The 22,353-nt window shown below is 44.4% G+C and overlaps 1 protein-coding gene across 4 annotated transcripts in view; it reads right to left on the bottom strand.

Annotated features, from left to right (window-relative positions):
* LOC146785317 (alpha-1,4-N-acetylglucosaminyltransferase-like) overlaps positions 1-22,353 on the bottom strand; it is a 409,953-nt gene that overhangs the window by 279,071 nt on the left and 108,529 nt on the right. The window lies entirely within an intron of this gene.

Here is a 22,353-nt window from a genome sequence, read left to right on the forward strand (position 1 = left end):
ATTGCATAAGATAAATAAGCAACAGCTATTACTTCGTTGTATATAATATTGAAAAGCCTTCTGTTCTTGTGGGCGAGGTTGTGGCGTAAAGCTAGAGCTGCCGACTTTCGAGCTGAGAAAGCAGGTTCGAGCCCGACTCCTTTGATTCAAAACATGAATATGTCCTTGTGTAATGCAACTGGTGCTCATGTTTGCTCCAAGTTTTCGCTATATAAAACTGAAAAGTGAGTCTCTTTGAAGCTGCATCAAAAGCAGTGAAGGATGATATTATCACAGAGTTAAGCTTTTTTCCACCGGCGGGACCCAGCCTACTTAAAGCCCTGGGGCTGGCCACTGCCCCCACAGGTGCCCAACGCTCCAAAGCTAGGCCCTCGCCTTGTCTCGCCAACTGCTCGTCAGTGGAGATGGTGTCTCTGCTGCTAACCGCAGGGAGGCAGACAGGCACTGTAGGCTGTCATCTGCCATCTTGGAAGTGGGAGTCCAACTCAGCTGTTCAGCCCACCTCAAGATGGAAGTCTGCGGTGGTAGGGCGGAAGGTACAAGGTGGACCCGAGTTGGCTGCCATCCGCTGTGACACGGTCTATATGTAACAGTTGTGATTTGGCCATTGAAGTCAGTTGTACAGTTTTCTTTTGGTGCCGTTTTGTTTTCAGTTCTCGCCATTTTGGTTGTGGCACATGTGGGAAATTGGATTAGTCAGTGCTCCGACGTCAATTCTTTCTATCCAATAGCGAAGTATATAGCTCAATTAAGCGAATGTTGTGTCACTAATTTATTGAAGTGCCATGGAGACCTAACACATCAGGCTTCCAATTACAGCACCGACTGATATTTAAAGTGCCAGATTAAACCCTGTGGAGGCCTTTAGGCAGTAGAAATGTTGGGCCCCTGTCGCAAATTATCTCCTAATACCCAATGAACCGGATTTTTTTACAAACTGACAGCGGCCAGAAGATGAGCTTTTAAGAGACAAACTGTTATGTGAATCTGATGTTCCTGATTTATGTACTTTAAGTTGTTAATGGGTACATTACATTGATACAGTATTTTTTATATAGAGTGTTTCATGTAAAGTTTTTGTTTCTTTGAGTTGATTAATTTTTAGGTGCAGCATAGAGGCAGCACGCATGCCCTGCTCTGCAAGGCATATATCCTGATTGCTCTAAATATTAGCTTGTGGGAAGGGCTCACAAGAAAATATTTAAAATAGTGGGACCGAATATGCATGCTCCAGAATCTTCAGTCAGTAATTCGTCAAAAAAAGTAATTTCTGAAGTTTTAATACGCACTTCAGTACAGAGGTGCTCCGTGAGAGCTTCGTCACGTATCGGTTTGGGGCTAACAGTGCGTTGAAGGGATTTCACAGCCCTCACAGCACACATGACGTCTGCCAGCCTATGGCAATCTGCTCTCAGCTCCACCAACCCACCGGTTCCCCCCACATGCCTGTATTCACTCTTCGGTGAATGCACGAGCATTGTGCTTTTTATCCTGCCACTTGGCGGCAAAATCATACTGTTTAGTAGCACTGTTAATGTACCCTCTGCACAGCAAGACCTGTACTTCCCTGCCGGTCACAGTTTCAGGTCTTAAGCTTACAGCTCAGGGGATTCACGCAGCTTCTGTAGAGATCTTTGTGTGACCTGCATGTCATAAGTTAAGATCATGTCAGACAGCAAAGTAGGTTGTGTGTCTTCTGCAAATATGACATTATTAAGTGGCAATTCTTCTGTTTGTGTGGTGTGCTAAATAACAAGCAACTAATAGCAACCTCGTGCATAGATGTATGACACAAAGCATATATTTGAGTGAAAGATTCATCATGCAACAAATCTCCCTCTGTTTCACACGGAGCCACCGGCCTTATGAGGTGCACGTGGTGGGGTTTGTTGACATCTTTTACACTGACAGAAAGGACTGAACTGACTGAACTAGTTCCCAATGGGAGTGAAAGCAACCCATATAATAAAGAATTTACATGTTGCATGGCTAAAGACTTATAAGGTCACAAAGGCGAGACCTATTGGCTATGCCACTGCTTGTTACTATAGCCAGGGATTTATTTGGGATTTAATCAATATTCTCTGTACACTCTTTTAAAAGATTATTAATGTACTTCAGACAAGGAATATTTTTACTGTGCTCAAGGATAAGGCAGTCCTTGATAATTTCCTATGTAAATCTAGTTCACTCCTGACCCCATGCCAGACAGTAAGGCTGGCTGCCCTTATATAGTCATTAATCTAAGGAGCAGGCAGCTCTTTATGAACGATATATGTGGAGGTAGAATTGGGGATGGCTAGCAATCTTCTTAAGAAGATGTTTTCTTGGGTTTGAAGGATGACATGGTTTGCCGTTCCCCATAGCGCAGCACCATTACAGGCTTCAGTAAGGCACTTACTCTTGTAAAGGGTTAAAATTTACCTAATTGGCTTATCCCCATTTAAAAAAAAATAATCTGAAAATAGCCTCTGTTGTCTGTATGAATTTTAATTTGCAAGAGTCAATATGGGGTCCCCAGTAGCCCTTTGATGTAAATAACAGACCTAAGTACAGAAATGAATGTGTTTCTGCAATGGCCACCCCGTTGACATGATGTCTCTTTGGTGTCCTTTTCCACAGACCATCCTGAATGTTTTTTTCAGGTTGAGTATTAAATCCTTTTCCTGCATATATTCGTCAAATTTCTCAATAAGGCACTGAAGCCTGTTAGCAGTTCTGGACAGCAGTACAGTGCCATCCGCATAAAGTAAATTGGGGGTGACACAGCTGCCAACTTTAGGGGTGTCGGCCTTTAACTTTTGCAGGCATTCATCCACTCCATTTATATATAGGGAAAACAGGAGTGGTGCACAGACACAACCCTGCTTAATACCACGTGTTCAATCAATCAATCAATCAATCAATCAATCAATCAATCAAGGGTTTATATAGTGCGCTACTCACCCGTGAGGGTTTCAAGGCGCTGGGGGGGGGGGGGGGGGGGAGCGGCTCTGGATCAGTCAAACAGCCAGGTCTTGAGGTTCTTCCTGAACGTGTGCAGGATCAGGGAGCGTCTGATGTTCAAAGGAAGCTTGTTCCAAGTCTTGGCTGTGATGTAGGAGAAGGCTGTCCCGCCAGTTCTGTTTCTGCGGATGCGGGGGACTTCTGCCAGAGCGAGGTCGGCAGAGCAGATGTTCCTCTTGGGTACGTGGAAGGATACTCTTTTGTTGGTATTTAGGTCCAATGCTGTTGAGGGATTTGTAGGCATGGTTGAGGAGTTTGAAGGTGACCCTCTTTTCGACGGGGAGCCAGTAGAGGTCTCAAAGGTGTTGGGTCATGTGCTCGTGACACGGTATACCGAGGACGAGTCTGGCTGCGGCGTTCTGGATGGTTTGGAGTTTGTGTAGAAGGGTCTTGTTAATTCCGGTGTAGAGTGTGTTGCCGTAGTCCAGTCTGCTGGTTATGAGTGCATGGGTGACGGTTCTTCTGCAGTCAGGGGGGATCCATTTGAAGGCCTAACGGAGGATGTGCAGACAGTTGAAACTGGGGGATGCAACGGCGTTGATCTGGCGGTTCATGGAGAGGTAGGAGTCAAGGATGATGCCAAAGTTCCCAGCGTGGTCTGTAGGGGTGGGTGGGTTGCCGAGGGCGGATGGCCACCAGGTGTTTTCCCAGGCGGAGGTGTTACTCTCCTCCAAGCCCATATCGAACTCTTGTGGTTAATCGTTTATATATTTGTGACAGATAGGCAATGATGTCACTTGGAACGCCCATCGCAGCCAGAGTCTGCCATAAATATACATGATTTACTAAATGAAAAGCACTTGTGAGATCGACAAAACACAAGTGCAAATTGCCCTTTTTTTACAGCTGTGTATTTACTAATTATTAGTTGATGGTTAATACCCTGCTCGACGGTCCCTATCTTCCTTCTGAATCCATACTGTGAATCTGTAAGAATCGAGTGATCAATTGCCCAGATTTCCAGTCTTTCCAGAAGGATTCTGCCCATCAATTATGACATTGTGTCAAGAAGGAAAATAGGGCTATAGCATTTGGCATCACCTCTATTTCCCTTCTTAAAAATCAGTACTATGATACTTTCTGTCCAAGATGCGGGCACAATGCCACTCGCGGCAGCGTTACATACTCTTTTTAAAATTGGGGCCAAAAATCTGTGTCAGTCTTAAAGGTAGCTACAGGGACCCCATCAGGTCCAGGTGCCTTCCCATTTACCCATCTATCTAGGGCAACTGAAACCTCATCCAGACTAATAGGGGTCAAATTAGGGGAATCCATAATTAATAAATCTCTATAGTCTGGTAGTATAATTTATTAAAAATCTGTCCATAGTACTTTAACCAGTCCAAGAGCTGGACCAGACTCGATTTTTGCTGCAGAATGGTCTTTAAAATAGGGCTGGTTAATTGTTTTCCAGAACACAGGGGCATTCCATGTGTAAGCTGCTTGAGCTAATTTTTCCCAATCCTGATCTTGTATTTCTTTTCTCCTTCTATTGAGGGTCTGTTTATATAACATCCTCTGTGTTTTTATTAATTAGCTATCTTTTGGTCTAACCTTTAAGGCATTTTTTAAGGCCTGGTTGGCTTTGGTGCATTGATAGTCAACCCGACTAGCATTTTTGAAAACTCTCTTTTTATTCTTAATTTTAAGGCCTCTTGCGATTGCAAAAGTAATATTACAGAAAGACCTGATGATGTGCAAGTCAGAGGAATCTCCCTTCTTGCAAATATCAATATTTTGACATTCATGCTCTTTTTTATCTAAGAAGACAATTGGATTAACACCTGACCCTTTGATACTGATGCCATTCTCTACTTGTGTTACGATATTGAGAGCTAAACGAACCTCCTCCCGGGGCATCGTATTAAGTTGAAGGGTCAGGAATAGCGGGTAATAGTTGCTAAAGGGACTTTCTATCACCTTCAATTTTACTATCAGCCCTTGTCTGGACTCTGAGGTCAATATATGGTCAATGGTTGAGGGCTGTCCAGGGCCTACATAGGTTGGTATCTGAGGTACACACTCTACAGTGGACTGTTCCAAAAGTTCTAAGTTATATTTGCATAACACCATTAATAGTGTCTCCATACAAGTTATGTGGGAAATGGGAACAGATTTCACCATACTCATCCTATAACCACAGTGTTCCCCTTCCAATATGTCACATTTCTTTCTATTAAAATCCCCAGCCCAAATAACAAAACAATCACTTCTAATGTGCTTTCTAAATGAATCTAGCTTTTTCTCAAGTGCCATTATACCCTTATTTCTATTATTATCAAAAATGTTATTATAAAAATTAATCATTAGAAAGTACTGGTTTTTCGGAAGTTAAAAACCACAAAAACTGAAGGAATTGTGAGTCAGTAGAAACTTTCTTTAAAAACAGGGGGAATGTGATGGAAACCAGAATAGCAAGTCCTCCTTTAGCAATTGCATTCCGTGAGGGAGCCGCTGGGGTAATGACCGTGGGAAAACCATCAATATGGAAAGGTTCTATGTGCCAGGTTTCTTGTAGACAAATGATTTGATAATTTTTAATTGATTCAAGCCATGCTTCATCGTTCAACTTGTTCTTTTATAACCACAATATTCCATGTTACTATCACTAAGTTTATATGTGGTAGTACATCGATTAAATCAGATTCTTGATTGATTAGATATTCAGTATTTTTTACACTTTTGTTATCATAAGATTTATATACGGCCTGGTGTAGTCAATCAGGTTCACTGCATTTTCTAAGAGTTGAGAATCTAATAGTCAATAAGAAAGTGGTACACCAGCCTGCTGAAAGTGGAACGTTACCTGGGTGAATAAGTTGCTCCATACCTGGTTTATAAAAGAACAACAATGGGACTGCAGTGACAGCATCATCTTGGTGTCTAAGTAGCATCACCTCACTAATGCAAAGTTCACTAATCAGTGCTCTTACCATTTTTGGCAAGCGAAAGGTTACAACAATCCAGTCCCCTTGGCAGATTTTTAGAGATTTCCCCACCCAGTTCACTCTTCTTACTATATTGATACTTTGAGAGAGAAAGTTAGAATTATAGTGACACTTTTTGGAAACCAATGTACAACCTTGTTCTTCAGGCCACCCAATTCTCTTTAATCCCATCTGGTAACTCTTGCACGTTTTTCAAAACAATTGTATAGGGGGTGGAGGGGTGGTTAGTGCAGGGGCCTCTCATAGTTTCTTGATGGTCGGAAAATGGAGGCGTGATCATCTGTATGTCTGTTGTTAATTGTCGTTGTGTTTGCCTTATTAGAAATCGGCAAGGTAGAAGGCCACTTACACCCGTCAGTAATCTCTTTTGCTCAGCAGGAAGCTGCTGGGTCTGATGGAGTGAGATTGGCTGTTGCCTGTTGACTTGTACAACTATACCACCGGTTTGAGCCTTCGGATGAATTATGCCAGAGGTTTTTTTAAGTAATAGTGACTCTACGATCAATTTTACAATCTGAGATACATCATTTTTGATATTCGTGATCTCAGGCAGTAATTTCCATTCAACAGTGTTGATTTTCCCATGTCATTTCTTGAATAAGATTTCCAGATTTTGTGAGTGGTTGGGAATTAATGCGCCCACTATACCCCTGGAGGATTATTTAGGATGCTGCTTTGTAGTCTGTATAGAATGTATAGGAGGCTCGTCTATTATTGTCTTGAATGGTTGTTTACTATTTTTTGCCATAGGGGATAACAGGTCAGCTATTTGTTAAAACTGATATCTCCAGTGGTGAAGTCAGTATGCATGGTGCTTTATTTATCTTTTGCCGGGACAATGTCATGCCCTTTGAAGAGGTGTTAGTAGTATTTAATTCCGGCTCCAAGGCAGCTATATCAGACCTGGTTTCTTTCGTAGCTACATTTAAAGTTGTCTTTGTGGCAGATAACCATTCCTCCGCAATGACAATTTCATTATTTATTAATCCCATTGCAGTCTTTAAATAGCTGGTTATAGGGGCGCTTATTTTTGTACTTTGTTTCTACTGCCCAGTGGGGCAGACGGAAGTTTACGTTTTCCCATAACTAGGAATGAGGCCACGGAAAGAGGCTGTACTACTGGATAATAGATATGATAATATCTTCTTACCGTGACTCAGGAGATCAAGATTCAGAACCAAGAGGGGTGGCCTAGCCTAGCCTCGAACGGCTGCGGATAGGAGCAGACGGTTCCGCTCTTGGTTCGGTCTTCCTCTGGGCACACGCCTGGGCGTGTTCAGCACTGTAGTAGCCCTTTCGGCAATTTAGTCTGCGCCTCCTGGTGCGGATGTGGCGGTATAAGTGTGCGGCTCCTGCAGCGAGTCCTCCTGGGGCGTATAGTCAGCCCCCGACCCGCAAACACAAGGCAAAGAGTCCTTCACTTATTTTGATTGTTTTTTCTTGTCACATGTCATGTTTAAAAATTCACGTAGTGAAATGCTTTGAACCCAGGGGCAAGGCAGCAGGTACGCTGAAACGTGTTGAGCGTTTGTCTCTGCGGTACCACTTGTTGTCCTGGTGGAGGATTCTATGAATTACATGAATTAAATTTGTTTAAAGTACACAGTCGGAGTGTGCCTCTTCTCTTGGCCTGAGCTTGTCATGCAAAGTGTTTTGTATAATACTTGGAGGCTGCCTCACCCGGACAAACACCGCTGCTATTTGGACTACAGGACGGGAGGCCCCTTGCATTACAACAATAAATATATAAAACGTGTTGGGCTTAAATTATCATGATTTTTGCACCTATTTAAACTTGTGAACTGGCATTTCATGAAATAAAATTAAACAATTCACGTATTGGATACCTTGTGTGAAGAAGTATCTGTGCTGTGCGGTCGTGTCGGAGAGTGGAGGTCTGGGAAGTTGACCAGGTGTAAAGTAAAATAAATATATATGTATATATATGTATCCTGCTCCTTGTTGCACCGAAAACCAGGGCACTCCGGGGCGGGTGCTCGTCGTGGCAGTGCTCCACGAAAAATCAATGCTCCAAGACAACACACCATACAGTGAAAGTCCAGCACTCGGGGGGTTGCTCCAAAGATGTTTTTTAATATGCCGTTCGGGAAAACAGACGCGTTTCGGGAATACCTTCGTCAGTGTTTACAATTCTCCCGGCGCGGCAGCATTTTAAATAAACGTACATGTGATTAGACAAGAGACTTCTGTGATCACAACCTCAAGTTAATCTATGAATGTGGCGGCCATCTTAACATGGTATGTTTGATATACATGAATACATGAAAGTTTATGTAGAGCAACCCTCAATCAATCAAACAACGGCAAATTAACAGGAAAATGTCACTGTTTCAAAACTGTATATTATCAAAAATGCTGCCTAAATTATGGGCTACTGATCAATTATATCATACCCCCAGTTGATATGAGGACTGTCTCCAACATCAATGATACCGTGTATCGATAAAATCATCAGTTAATACTAAATAGTACATTCGCCGTTGTTTTCGGTTGTGCTTTTACGGGATCAATTACAATATCGGCAACCCCCAGTCTTCATTAATCGAATTTTTCAACAATATCACACTGTGTATCGGTTAACATTTCATAATGCATTAGCTGTTGTTACAAATTAATATTGAAGCCTTATCCAATATGGATCAACGGTAGCAACAACAGTAATTGACTGAAGGGTTTGAGTATATATCTCTTACATCTCCATATCTTTCATGTTAAATGCCAACTTTCATCGATATATCAAAGATATATACAAAACATATATAAAGAACAAAAGGAACAAAACTGAAGAAACAGAAAAGGGTGAGAAACATCAATTTCCTAAATGTACTGTGAGTTTTTCCCCGCTATTGAGTCCTGTGGGTGCATTAGTCTGTAGATCAATAATATAACGGGATTCTAGTCTGCGCAGCTTAAGAACCCTATCACCTCCTCTTGCGTGTATCGGAACATGGTCTACCCCAAAGTATTGCAATAGTTCCCTGTTGCTTTGGTGTTTAAGTGCAAAATGCCGTGCCACAGGATAATTAGCATCCTTGTTTACTATGGCTCTTTGATGTTCAAGGATGCGTAGCTTTACATTATGGATGGTACTTCCGATGTGTCTGAGTCCGCAAGGACAGACTAAACAATACACTACATGTGATGTAGAACATGTAATGAATTTTTTGATCATTTTTTGTTGTATGGCACCTGGGATATCATATGTGAGGACCCTTTTGCTGTTGGTGAGTGAGGGATTACGTCCTTAAAGGGATCTGCCCTTATGCACATTTTGTTTAATAGTTTCTTTCCAGTTAGATTTACTATCACATAGGTTTAAGTAGTAAACTTAGAGGTAGTTTGTAGACCCTAGGATTCTTGTGTATGGTAAAAGGTATGATATAATTGATCAGTAGCCCATAATTTAGGCAGCATTTTTGATAATTTACAGTTTTGAAACAGTGACATTTTCCTGTTAATTTGCCGTTGTTTGATTGATTGAGGGTTGCTCTACGTAAACTTTCATGTATTCATGTATATCAAACATACCATGTTAAGATGGCCGCCACTTTCATAGATTAACTTGAGGTTGTGATCACAGAAGTCTCTTGTCTAATCACGTGTACGTTTATTTAAAATGCTGCCGTGCCGCGAGAATTGTAAACACTGACGAAGGTATTCCCGAAACACGTCTGTTTTCTCGAACGGCATATTAAAAAACATCTTTGGAGCAACCCCCCGAGTGCTGGACTTTCACTGTATGGTGTGTTGTCTTGGAGCATTGTATATATATGTATATATATATATTGATCACGGTGTCTTGTATGCCAAAATGCATTGGTAGTTGTAATTCCTGCATGTCTGTGGTATCAATGGAATGAACCATACATGTGCAAGAAGCTAATAATGGAGTGTGCTTTTCTTTTCGTTGTGAAGAAATTGGTAAACTACATCTATGTGTGTATATATATGTGTGTATATATATATGTGTGTATATATATATGTGTGTATATATATATATATATATATATATATATATATATACAGAGAGAGAGAGAGAGAGAGAGAGAGAGAGAGAGACTATATGTATCTCTATCTCTTTATTACCAACTGGCCATCGCCAGTAGGTAGTTATAGCAAGGACCTAGTTTCCATAGTAAAAGCGTTTTGTGATGTTCCAATATCTTTGCTGTTGTTTGAAGAATCAGATCAGCTGCAGTGTTGAAAGTTTCGGGGTGATTCGTCAAGCGGGGGCCGAGAAAAAGGGGGGTCCCAAACACGTTTTCTGCATGTTAATTTCGATAGAAAACTTTATCCCCTTTTTCAGCCCGAACTGCTGAACGAATTACACCAAATTTTGCAAAAAGGAAGCTCTTGGTTCAGAAAGCACTCTTTTTGTTAAATGGTATAAATCCATACAGTAGTTCCTGAGAAATTTAAATATTTCTCAGATATATAAATGGGGACACAGAGGATTTGTGTACCCTCCCAGTCTTGTGCTTGCAATCTGATAGGCTGCCAACACTTCAAACGAGGAAGTATTGGCAGCCATCTTGTGATTCGGTTGAGCTGATTCACAAGAAAAAAAGTTTAAAAAAAAGAATTAAAAAGGGGGCAGGGTGGAAGAACCCTGACCCCCTAGGCCTGCTCATGAGTACGCGGCCCTCCGCAGTCCCAGTGACCGCCACCTCTCCAAGGCCTTATTCTGAAAAAAAAGCATGGAGGCTCTGGCCCCGCCACACAGCCCGGTGACTGCCACCTTCCCGGGACTAATAATCTTAAATACGGGGAGACATGGCCCCCCTGCAGCCCCAGGGATCGCCACCTCCCCGGACTTTATTTTAAAAAAATGCATGGGGGTCTACTGCCCCCACATGCAGCCCCGGGGACCACACCTCCCCGGGCTCAATTCATAAATATGTATGGGGAGCTCCAGCCCTCCCACACAGCCTCAGGGACCACCACGTCCCTGGGGCCTAAATATTGTTGGAGGGGGGCCGAGCGGCCCCCCTTGTGTAGCTGTAAATGGCCCTGGGTGCTGCCACACCCCAGGGCCACCTCCAGCAATGCCCTGAGGTGCCCACCACCAGGAAATTGGAGTTTGCTATGCACTGCTCCCTCTAAGCCATAGCAAGCTCTGGTCCGCTTCATGGAAGTGATTCTATGAAGTGGAGCAGAATTGCTTTTGGGCAGAGGGAGCTCCCTTTGCCCGAAAGCAATGCTGGCTCAAGAAGGAGGCGGGGTGCTGGCAGGGACCACGGGGCCCTTGAGGCTCCCCATGCTGTCCTCAGTGAAGTGACCATGCCCCGGGTTGAGGTCCTTGGGTGCCCAGGCAGGAGGGCAGCACAGGCCTCCTACCCATGTCATTTGAGATGTCATCAGTGATGTCATCATTGATGTCACTGACCATGTAATGAGTGATGTAATATGTGATGTCATCAGCAGTGCATTGCGGGGGCATGAGTTGTAGTTACATCAGCTAACTATAATGGCCACATTTCTCTGATTTTGTACAACTGAAATGTCCAACTAACTGTAACGTCCGTGAAACCTGTGGTTTTTTCAGTGAATTTCTAAGGTTCTTTAAATGCTAATTTCTAACTACAACGTGCCTGAAACCTATTATTTCAGTGAATTTCTAAGGTTTGTTAAATGCTAACTTCTAACTATAACGTGCCTGAAACCTATGGTTTTTTCAGTGAATTTTTAAGGTTTTTTAAATGCTAATTTCTAACTATGCCTACATAGGTAGGATATATGCAGAAAGAGGAAGAAAGTCGCAGAAAGAAGCAAGAGAAATGCCGAAAGAGGCAACAGAAGTCCAGAAAGACAAAGAAAGGTGCAGAAAGAAGAAAGAGATATGCAGAAAGAACCAACAGAGGTACACAAAGAGGCCTTGATGCAAAGCCATCCTGTGCCCCCAACTTTTTGCTCACTGGTACTGGTGGTAAATGACTCTGACTAACCAGTCCCGGAGCCAGTGCTGTGCTAAAAGACTCTTAAAATAAAGTGAAAACACCTACAGACACTAGGGAACACTATGGGTTAGGGTACCCCTGTGATTGGCATGACCTACGCTGTAAGGCCCAAGTACATAATAGGGCAGGGGGATTAAAACTACCTCTAAGTCAGAGGTGCGGAAAGAAGCAAGAGCAGTGCAGAAGGAACCAACAGAGGTGCAGAAAGAAGCAAGAGGGGTACAGAAATAGGCAGAAAAGTGCAGAAAGAAGTAAAAGAGGTGGGGATAAAGGCAAGAGAGGTACAGGAAGAGGCAGGAAAGGTGCACAGAGGCAAAAGGGGTACAGAAAGAGGCAAGAGGGGTGAAGAAAGTAGCAACAGAAGTACAGAAAGAAGCAACAGAGGTGCTTAAAGAGGCAAGAAGTATACAGAAAGAGGCAAGAAAAGTGCAGAAAGAAACAAGAGAGGTGCCAAAAGAGGCAAGAGAGGTGCAGAAACAGGCAAGAAGGGTACAGAAAGAGGGAACAGGGGGGAAGAAAGAGGTAAGAGGGATACAGAAATTTACAAGAGGTGCAGAAAGAATCAAGAGCAGTGTAGAAAGAAGCGGGAGAAGTGCAGAAAGAGATGTGGCGAAATCAGGAAGAGGGTGCAGAAAGAGGCATGAGGGATGCAGAAATATACAAAAGATGTGCAGAAAGAAGCAAGAGCAGTGCAGAAAGACTAACAGGTGCAAAAAGAGGCAAGAGGGGCACAGAAAGCGGTAGGAGAGATGCACAAATTGACAAGAGAGGTACAGAAAGCAGCAGGAGGGGTGCAGAAAAAGGAAGAGAAGTGCAGAAAGAAGCAACAGTGGTGCTGAAAGAGGTACGAAGGGTGCAGAAAGAGGCAAGAGAAGTGCAGAAAGAAGCAAGAGAGGTACAGAAAGAGGCAACAGAGGTGCAGAAATAGGCAGGGAAGGTGCAGAAAGAGAAAAAATGGGTGCAAAAAGAAGCAAGTGAGGTGCAGAAAGAGGCAACAGGTACAAAAAGACGCAAGAGATGTGCAGAAATAAGCAAGAGAAGTACAGAAAGAGGCAAGAGAATTGCTGAAAGAAGCAACAGAGGTGTGGAAAGAAGCAAGAGAAGTACAGAAAGAGGCAAGTGAGGTGCAGAAAGAGGCAACAGAAGTGAAGAAAATGGAAAGAGAACAGCAGAAAGAGAAACAAAAAAAGGGAAGAAGGGTAAAAAAAGAAGCATGAGAGGTGCAGAAAGAAGGAAGAGAAGTACAGAAAGAAGCAATAGAGGTGCAGAAAGAGGGAAGACGAGTGCAGAAAGAGACAACTGGGGTGCAGAAAGAGACAACAGGGGTGCAGAAAGAAGCAAGAGAGATGCAGAAAGAGGCAATAGAAGTGCAGAACGAGGCAAGTGAGGTGCAGAAGGAGACAAGAGAACTGCAAAAAGAGGCAAGAGAGTTGCAGAAACAGGCAAAAGGGGTGCAATAAGAGGCAATAGAGGTGAAGAATGATGGAAGAGGGGCACAGAAATAGGCAAGAGGGATGCAGCCATTTGCAAAAGAGGTGCATAAAGAAGCAAGAGCATTGCAAAAAGAACCAGCAGAGGTGCACAAAGAGGCAAGACAAGTACAGAAAGAGGCAGGAGGGGTGCAGAAAGAAGCAACAGAGGTGCTGAAAGAGGCGTGAAGGCTGCAGAAAGAGCAAGAGAATTACAGAATGAAGCAACAGAGGTACAAAAAGAGGCAAGAGAGACCACAGAAAGAAGCAACAGAGGTACAGAAAGAAAGGTGCAGAAACAGGTAGGAAAGGTGCAGTAAGGGAACAAGGGTACAAAAAGAGAGGTGCAAAAAGAAGGAACAGGTATGCAAACAGAGGCAAGAGAGGTGCAGAAAGAGGGAAGAGGGATACAGAAAGAGGCAAGAGTGATGCAGAAATATGCAAAAGAGATACAGAAAGAAGGAAGAGCAGTGCAGACAGAACCAACAGCGGTGCAGAAAGAGGCAAGAGGGGTGCAGAAAGTAGGAAGAGAGGTGCACAAAGAGGCAACAGAGGTGCTGAAAGAGACAGAGAAGGGCACAGAAAGAGGCAAGAGAAGTGCAGAAAGAGGCAAGAGAAATGCATAAAGAAGCAAGTGAGGTGCAGAAAGAGGCAAGAGAGGTGCAGAACGAAGAGAGTGAGGTTCAGAAAGAGTCAAGAGAAGAGCAGAAAATGGCAAGTGAGGTGCAGAAAGAGGCAAGAGAGGTATAGAAAGAGGCAAGATAATTGTAGAAAGAGTCAAGAGAAGTGCAGAAAGCGACACTTGAGGTGCAGAAAGAGGGGTAAAGAAAGAGGCAAGAGAAGTGCAATAGGAAGAGAGTGAGGGGCAGAAAGAGGCAAGTGAGGTGCAGAAAGAGGCAAGAGACGTACAGAAAGAGGCAAGGGAACTCCTGAAAGAGGCAAGAGAAATGCACAAAGAGGCAACAGAAGAGCAGAAAGAGGCAAGAGAGGTGTAGAAAGAAGCAAGAGAAGTGCAGAAAGAGGCAAGTGAGGTGCAGAAAGAGGCAAGTGAGGTGCAGAAAGAGGCAAGAGAGGTGCAGAAAGAGGCAAGAAATCTATAGAAAAAAGCAACAGAGGTGCTGAAAGAGGCAAGTGAGGTGCAGAAAGGGGCAAGGGAAAGGCTGAAAGAGGGAAGTGAAGTGCAAAAAGAAGACAGTGAGGTGCAGAAGGAACAAGAAAGGTAAAGAAAGAAGCAAGAGAAATGCATAAAGAGGCAAGAGAGGCACAGAAAGAAGAGAGGTTTGTGCACCATTAGTACCAAGTTTAACACCCACATTATGCACTAAGTAACACATGACCATTCTAGCTTTGCAAGGGGCCTTCCACCACGCTGTACCACGTAACGCTGCATTTTTGTGAACATTTGAGCCGTTTGAGCTAGAAACCAGGCTTTTTTTGTTCAAATCTGCAGATTAGGCAGCAGATGATGGTATATTTGGTAAATGCGGAAAATGTTTATTTATGTGAAAATTGGTGCAGCAGAACAGTAACATAATTCCAGTAGCCCTGCTCATACCTCCAACTAGGTCCAGAAGTGCTCCTCAGTGGTTCCTTCTTTTTTTGTGTCTCATTGAGTTGATAGTTTAGCTTTTATGGAAATGAGGAAGACTAAACCTGAGGTTACCACTCCACAACACAGACTACAATACCACATAATTACTCTTGAAAACACATAATCCCACTCCACATAATTCCTATACACTAAATACCACATACTTTCTATCCAAATAATTTCACTGCACAACATACCACATAATTCTACTACACACAACGTACATCCACTCTACACCAAAAAACAGTAGTAAAAAACATTTACATTTACAATGTCAATAGCTCTAACTCACAGATGCAAAACCTATCACATTGCAAATGCTTCTTTAACTAGTAGTCCTGTTTGCAGAGTGGTGGAGAAAGTGTGCTGGGCCTCCGACCAGTGCTCAGGAGTTCCGCTGCATAGGACGTACCAGGAGGGCTTCTTGGCCCCCAAAGTCCCCCAGGAGTAAAGTGGACTTCATCCCCCATCCCGTTGTCTTCCAGAGGTGCTTTTGCAGAGTGGCGGAGAAAGGGGGCGTGGCCTCCAAAGACCACTTAGGAATCCTCCTGTGTGGGACTTTCTGGACGTAACTAGAGGGGTAGTTGGCCCCAAGGACATCCTTGGGGGCAACTACCCCTCCTACTCCAATAAGCACAACACAGCAGGACTGCTGAGTTCTCATACCAGGCCATGCCCCCTTTTCCCACCACTCTGCAAACGCACTCCCTAGTGCGCTCTTGGATGGGGATTGAAGTCCCATTCACTGCTGGGGTCCTTAGGGGCCAACTAGCCTGCCTCTTACCTCCAGTAAGCCCCACACAGCCAGATTGCTGAGAGTGGTCTGAGGCCACGCCCTCTTTTTACACCACTCTGCAAATGAGCCGCCTGGCGCCCTGCTGCTTGGGGGATGAAGTCCATTTTTGGCCTAAGGTCCTCAGGACACAGAGGACCTCATTGCCCCACCAGCAGTGTGCCAAGAGGCGCGTTTGCAGAGTGGTGTAAAAAGGGGCATGAGCTTGGACAACCTTTCAGCAATCCAGCTGTGTGGCTCTTACTGAAGGTACCTGGTGGGCTAGTTGGCCCCTAAGTACCCTCAGCAGTGAAAGGGACTTTAATCCCCATCCAAGAGAGCACCAGGGAGTGTGTTTGTAGAGTGGTGGGCAGAGGGGGCATGGCCTGCCCCAGGGACCCTCAATATTCAAGGGGACTTAATTCCCCAACTTAGAACATGCCAGGGGGCGCTTTTGCAGAGTGGTGCAGGGAGGGGACGGGAGATACCGGCTTTTTTTGTGTGAATATTTTTAGAAGGGGGGGGCTGTGTGACCTCCCTTCTTTTAGCATTTTGTGGGCCCTGGGGACCCCATCCTCCAGGGCTGAGCATTTTTTTTTAAACGGGATGGGAGCCGAGTGCCTCCCTTCCCTGAGCCGCTATTGGCCCTGGGGACCCCATCCCCCAGGGCCAGGCCAGCATTTTTTTTAATTTTTATTTTGGAGGCAGGCCCCGTGCCCCCCTCCCCTCCTGAGGCCTATAATGGCCACGGGTACCCCATCCCCCGGGGCCTGGCCAGCCTGCTTTTTTTTTGAGGAGGGTGGCCGTGTGACCCCCCTCCTAAGGCCAATTATGGCCCTAGGGCCCCCCCATCCCCTGGGGCCAGCCTTCAGTTTTTTAATAAAAAAATAAATAAAAGGCTGGGTGCCGCGTCGCCCGCCTCCTGGGCCACTTCTGGCTCTGGGGATCACATCCCCCGGGTCCGACCCTCAGCATTGGGGACCATGGGTGGAGCCCAATGCCCCCATGGTCCCTGCCGGTTCCCCGCCTCCTGCAAGAGGCGGCATTGCTTTTGGGCAAGGGGAGCTGCTAACATGCAGCTCCCCTTGCCCAACAGCAATTCTGCTTTGCTTCTTGAAAGCGAGAGCAGGTTTCCTGCTCTCACTTCAACAAAGCAAAGCAGGAGTTTGCTATGACAGGGCGGGAGCCGTGCTCCCGCACTGCCGTAGCAAATGCCAATGTCCCATGGGTGGGCACCCAGGGACATTGCAGGAGCCGGCCCTTGAGGGCTCCAGGAGGGGGGCCGTGCTGCCCCCTCCCTTCAAGTACAAAGCCCCGGGGAGGTGGTGGTCCCTGGGGCTTGGGAGGCCCACGAGGCCCCCCTCATTAATGAAGTAATCCCCAGGGAGGTGGTGGTCCCCGGGGCTTAGTTGGGCTTACGAGGCCCCCTGCCTATGATTAATCAAAGCCCTGGGGAGGTGGCGGTCCCCGGGGCTTGGAGAGCCCACGAGGCCCCCATTAATAAAGAAAGCTTTGGGGAGGTGGTGGTCCCCGGGACTTGGGGGGGCGCGAGGCCTCCCGCACTTAATTAGGAATGCCCTGGGGAGGTGGCGTTCCCCAGGGCTGCGCGAGGACGGCGTGCCCCCGCATATGATAAACAAAGCCCCGGGGAGGTGGCGATCACCATGGCTAAGGGGGCACCCATGGGCCCCCGCTAATTAGGCTTTGCCCCCAGGACCTGGCCCACCCAGGGGCCTATAGAAAATGAAGCATGGGAGGCCACGCTTCGTTTTTTTTTTTTTCGGCCGGATACGTGCACCCAGAGCAAGTTCAGCTGAAAATAATTTTTTTAATTCTTTTTTTGGGCCTGGGGGACACTCTGGGACCCCCTGAGCAGGCCTAGGGAGTCCGGTGTTTCTACCCTGCCCCCTTTTCTTGTTTTTTACATTTTTTAACTGTCACAAGATGGATGCCAACACATTCTGGTTTGCGAATCCTCCTCAGGGCTCAGATATATACATTTTTATTTTTTGAATTTTGCAGCAATTACTGAACGGATTTACACCATTTAAAAAAAGGGCGCTTTCTGAACCAAGAGCTGCCTTTTTTGCCAAAATCGGTGTAATTCCGTTCAGATGTTCAGGCTGTAGCCTGTTCCAAAATTTCCTATAGATATTAACATGGAGAAAACACATTTGGGGACCCCCTTTTTTCTTGGCCTCCACTTGATGAATCACCCCCAAACTTTCCAGACAGGAGCTGACGTGAGTGAACCATTCGTTTTGAAAATTTCACGAACATTCGTTAACCTGCACCAAAGATATTGGCAAAAGAAAAAACGCTTTTTGAATAGATACAAGTTCCTAACAATAACTACCTACTGGCGACCACCAGTAGGATATATATATATATATATATATTACCTACTGGCGGTCGCCAGTAGGTAGTTATAGTTAGGACCACGTTTCCATAGGAAAACCTCAACATTCTATTTTGAATAACTTTGGCGCCGGTCGACGAATCCTCGCGAATTTCTCAAAATAGGTGGGGCGCTACGCTTCGCTCCTACCCTGAAAGTCTCGGGGGGATTCGTCAAGCGGGGGCTGAGATAAAAGGGGGGTCCCAAAACGCGTTTTTCCCATGCATTTTTCCATAGGACCTTTAGAACGAGCTACAGCCCGAACGGCTGAACAGAATTACTAGAAATTTGGCAGATAGGTAGTCCCTAGGTCAAGGAAGTGCCTTTTGTAGGTTTGGTGTAAATCTGTTCAGTAGATTCTGAGAAAATAGCCTTTAAATCAATATATATATCTGAGCCCGCTTACGGTACGCTTACCGTACGCTTACCGTACGCTTACCGTAAGCTTACGGTGGCGTGCGCGAGCGCGATTCTGATTGGCTCTTAGATCTTGGTAAACATTCGAATCGGCCGAAACCAGGAAGCGGCGTCCGCCATTTTGTCTCTCGCACTGAGTGTTGTTTATCAAACATGATGGCCAAAAACATGTTACGGGGCTGTTTTGACAACTCCCTCCCACATAGTCATGTTGAGGGAGTCCCCAAACATCCCCCAAGAGCAAAAACGGTTTTATTTTTTTTTCGGCAATTTCGCGGGGTACGCTTACCGTACGCTTACCGTACGCTTACCGTAAGCTTACCGTACGCTTACGGTAAAAAAATAAAAATAAAAAAAACACTATCCACACTTACCCCACCCCCTGTGTTTTTTTCGGTGGCCGCAGGCCACCAAATGTGCAGGGCTTATTAATAGAGAAAAAAAACGTAATTTTGGCAACATGAAATTATAAAATCGAAATAAAAAAAACACTATCCACATTGACCTCACCCCCTGTGCTTTTGGTGGCCGAAGGCCACCAAATGTACAGGGCTTATTAAAGTTGATAAAAACCGTGCACGGAACGAACTGCGTTAAGTGGGCGCGCACGCCACAAATGGCGTAAAGTAACTTAGCATTTAAAAAACCGTACAAATTCACTGAAAAAACCATAGGTTTCACACACGTTATAGTTAGGAAATAGCATTTAAAAAACCTTGCTAATTCACTGAAAAAACCATAGGTTTCACACATGTTATAGTTAGCTGGACATTTTACTGATAAAAAACCAATGAAATTCCCCCGTTATAGTTACTGTAGGCAACTATAACTCACGCGACCGTAATCCTCTGCTGATGACATATGTGTCTTTATGAAAAAAAAATATTTGTAATATATGTATAGCTAAAATTTAATGGAAGAAGATATGGGCAAATAAGTGTCTAAATACAGTATTAGCATCAGCAGAGGATTGCGGTCGCGTGAGTTATAGTTGCCTACAGTAACTATAACGGGGGAATTTCATTGGTTTTTTATCAGTAAAATGTCCAGCTAACTATAACATGTGTGAAACCTATGGTTTTTTCAGTGAATATATATATATATATATATATATATATATATATATATATATATATATATATATATATATATATATATATATATATATATATATATTCACTTAAAAAACCATAGGTTTCACACATGTTATAGTTAGCTGGACATTTCACTTGTGAAAAACCATTGAAATTCCCCCGTTATAGTTAGTGCAGGCAACTATAACTCACGCGACCGCAATCCTCTGCTGATGACGTCAGATATTACATCACTGTATTTAGACACTTATTTACCCATGTCTTCTTCCATTAATTTTTAGCTATACATATATTACAAATTTTTTTTTTCTCAGAAAGACACATATGTCATCAGTGATGGAATATCTGACGTCATCAGCAGAGGATTGCAGTCGCGTGAGTTATAGTTGCCTGCACTAACTATTACGGGGGAATTTCAATGGTTTTTCACGAGTTAAATGTCCAACTAACTATAACGTGTGAAACCTATGGTTTTTTAAGTGAATTTGCAAGGTTTTTTAAATGCTAATTCCTAACTATAACCTGTGTGAAACCTATGGTTTTTTTCAGTGAATTTGTACGGTTTTTTAAATGCTAAGTTATGTATTTTTTTAAGGTTTTTCACCGTGCGCGTACCGTACGCGCACGGTGCGCTTCACGCACCGTGCGCGCGCCCACGTTACGCAGTTCGTAGAATTTTTCCGTTTCTACCGTACGCGCTCGCTACGCGTACTCCGTGATTTTTCGCAAAAAAATTAGAGGAAATTTTGGCACTTGGGGGTCCTTCTGGGACCCCCTGACAAAGGCTAGGGGGTCAGGAACTGTCCACCCCTGCCCCCTTTTCACGTTCTCCACCTTTGTTTTTCACCCCCTCAGACTGCAAGAGACAAAACGGCGGCCGACACTTCCTGGTTTCGACCGATTCGAATGTTAACTAAGATCTAACAACCAATCAGAATCGCGCTCGCGCACGGCAGCGTGCGCGTACGGTAAGTTTTACCATACGCGCACGGTGCGCGCTTATAGATATATATATGCTTTTAAATGCTATTTTCTCAGGAAATACTGAACAAATTTACACCAGACCTGCAAAAGGCACATCCCTGACCTGAGGACTACCTCTCTGCCAAATTTCAAGTAATTCTGTTCAGCCGTTCGGGCTGTAGCTTGGACTAAAGGTCCTATGGAAAAATGCATGGGGAAAACGCGTTTTGGGACCCCCCCTTTTTCTCAGCCCCCGCTTGACGGATCCCCCCGAGACTTTCAGGGAAGGAGCGGAGCGGAGCGCCCCACCTATTTTTAAAATTTTGCGAGAATTCGTCAATCGGCGCCAAAGTTATTCCAAATAGAATGTTGCGGATTTCCTATGGAAACACGATCCTAACTATAACTATCTACTGGCGACCGCCAGTAGATAATATATATATATATATATATATATATATATATATATATATATATATATATATATATATATAACACAAGAAATATTACCATTTCAGCTCTAAAACATTAAATAAATGACCCAAAAATTGAAGACAGACATTTAAAAAATATTATAAAGATTTCAAAACAGATGAAAATATAAAACAAATGCTATAAAATTACATTTATGAACAAATAGTAATAATAGATATATTTAACCAATATAAGAAATGTTTTGGAGTCAGGGAATGATAGATGTACTATTTCCACTAAAGTTTATGCAAAAGTAGACAAAGTGTTGGCCTTCAGAGGGGTTATAAATATTGTTTCAATCCAAACATTGCAACAATGGTGATTGGGGAACATGGCGGCTGGCTGACGCCGGTCGCGAGAGCTCCTGAGCAAAGAAGTGGAGAATCAAACATACAGTAACGGGTAATGGCACGGTATGCAGTAGCGGCAGTCCTAAAAACCAGAAAGTGAGTGAGTGTTTTTGTTTGCATGTGGGTATAGAAACGGTTGCGATTTCGGAAGGTGGCCCTGCCCTCCAGGGGAACTGGTGCTGGGCAGCGGCGTTTCTCCCAAGATCCTTGGCGGCGACGGCGCTGAGCGGGCTCAAGAGGGGCAGAGCTTGCATAGCCTTCTATGGGCTTGTAACCTTGGCGGCAAATTACAGGAGAGGCACAGATTTATTTTGCCAAGAGCAGGCAGCAAGTTGGGAGGGAGCGGTCCTTTCTTCCCCTGAAGAATATTGGCTACAGCAACAGAGATATAGCGCAATAGTCAAGGTAAAGTGGGGATGGAAGGAAAACGACCTCCCCTCCCAGGATTCCCCTCCTTGTGTGAACTTAATGAATGAGGAGTCAGAAAGTGGTGGTGGTAGGGGATTCACAACCCAAGTTTCCATAGGGGAGAAAAAGGCCACAGGGACTGCTGCGGCTGCGGCTCGGGAGGTGCAATTTCCGCTGGCGAGGAACCAGTATCTTTTGTGTTCTGTGCCTGAGAGGAAAAGTGTTGTTGGAAGAGCAAAAGTCCCTGGTGTTGGAGAGTTTCAATCTGTAACCCCCGTTAAAAAACACAACCAGAGGATCTGGGAAACCCAAAAGGTGTGGGCCTAGGGAAACACGTTCTTTTCCTAAACCTCCCCCCTCTCTCAGGTCATATTTTAAAATCATGGAGCAGGTTGCATGTTCTGTAGAGGGGGTGGGGAATAAGGCTGTGGAAAAACCACACCGGGCAGAGCCACTATGGCTGGAAAACTGTTTCTCCCCAGTGG

Source organism: Triturus cristatus, chromosome 11 (genome assembly GCF_964204655.1).
Source record: "Triturus cristatus chromosome 11, aTriCri1.1, whole genome shotgun sequence".
Lineage (NCBI taxonomy): Eukaryota > Metazoa > Chordata > Amphibia > Caudata > Salamandridae > Triturus > Triturus cristatus.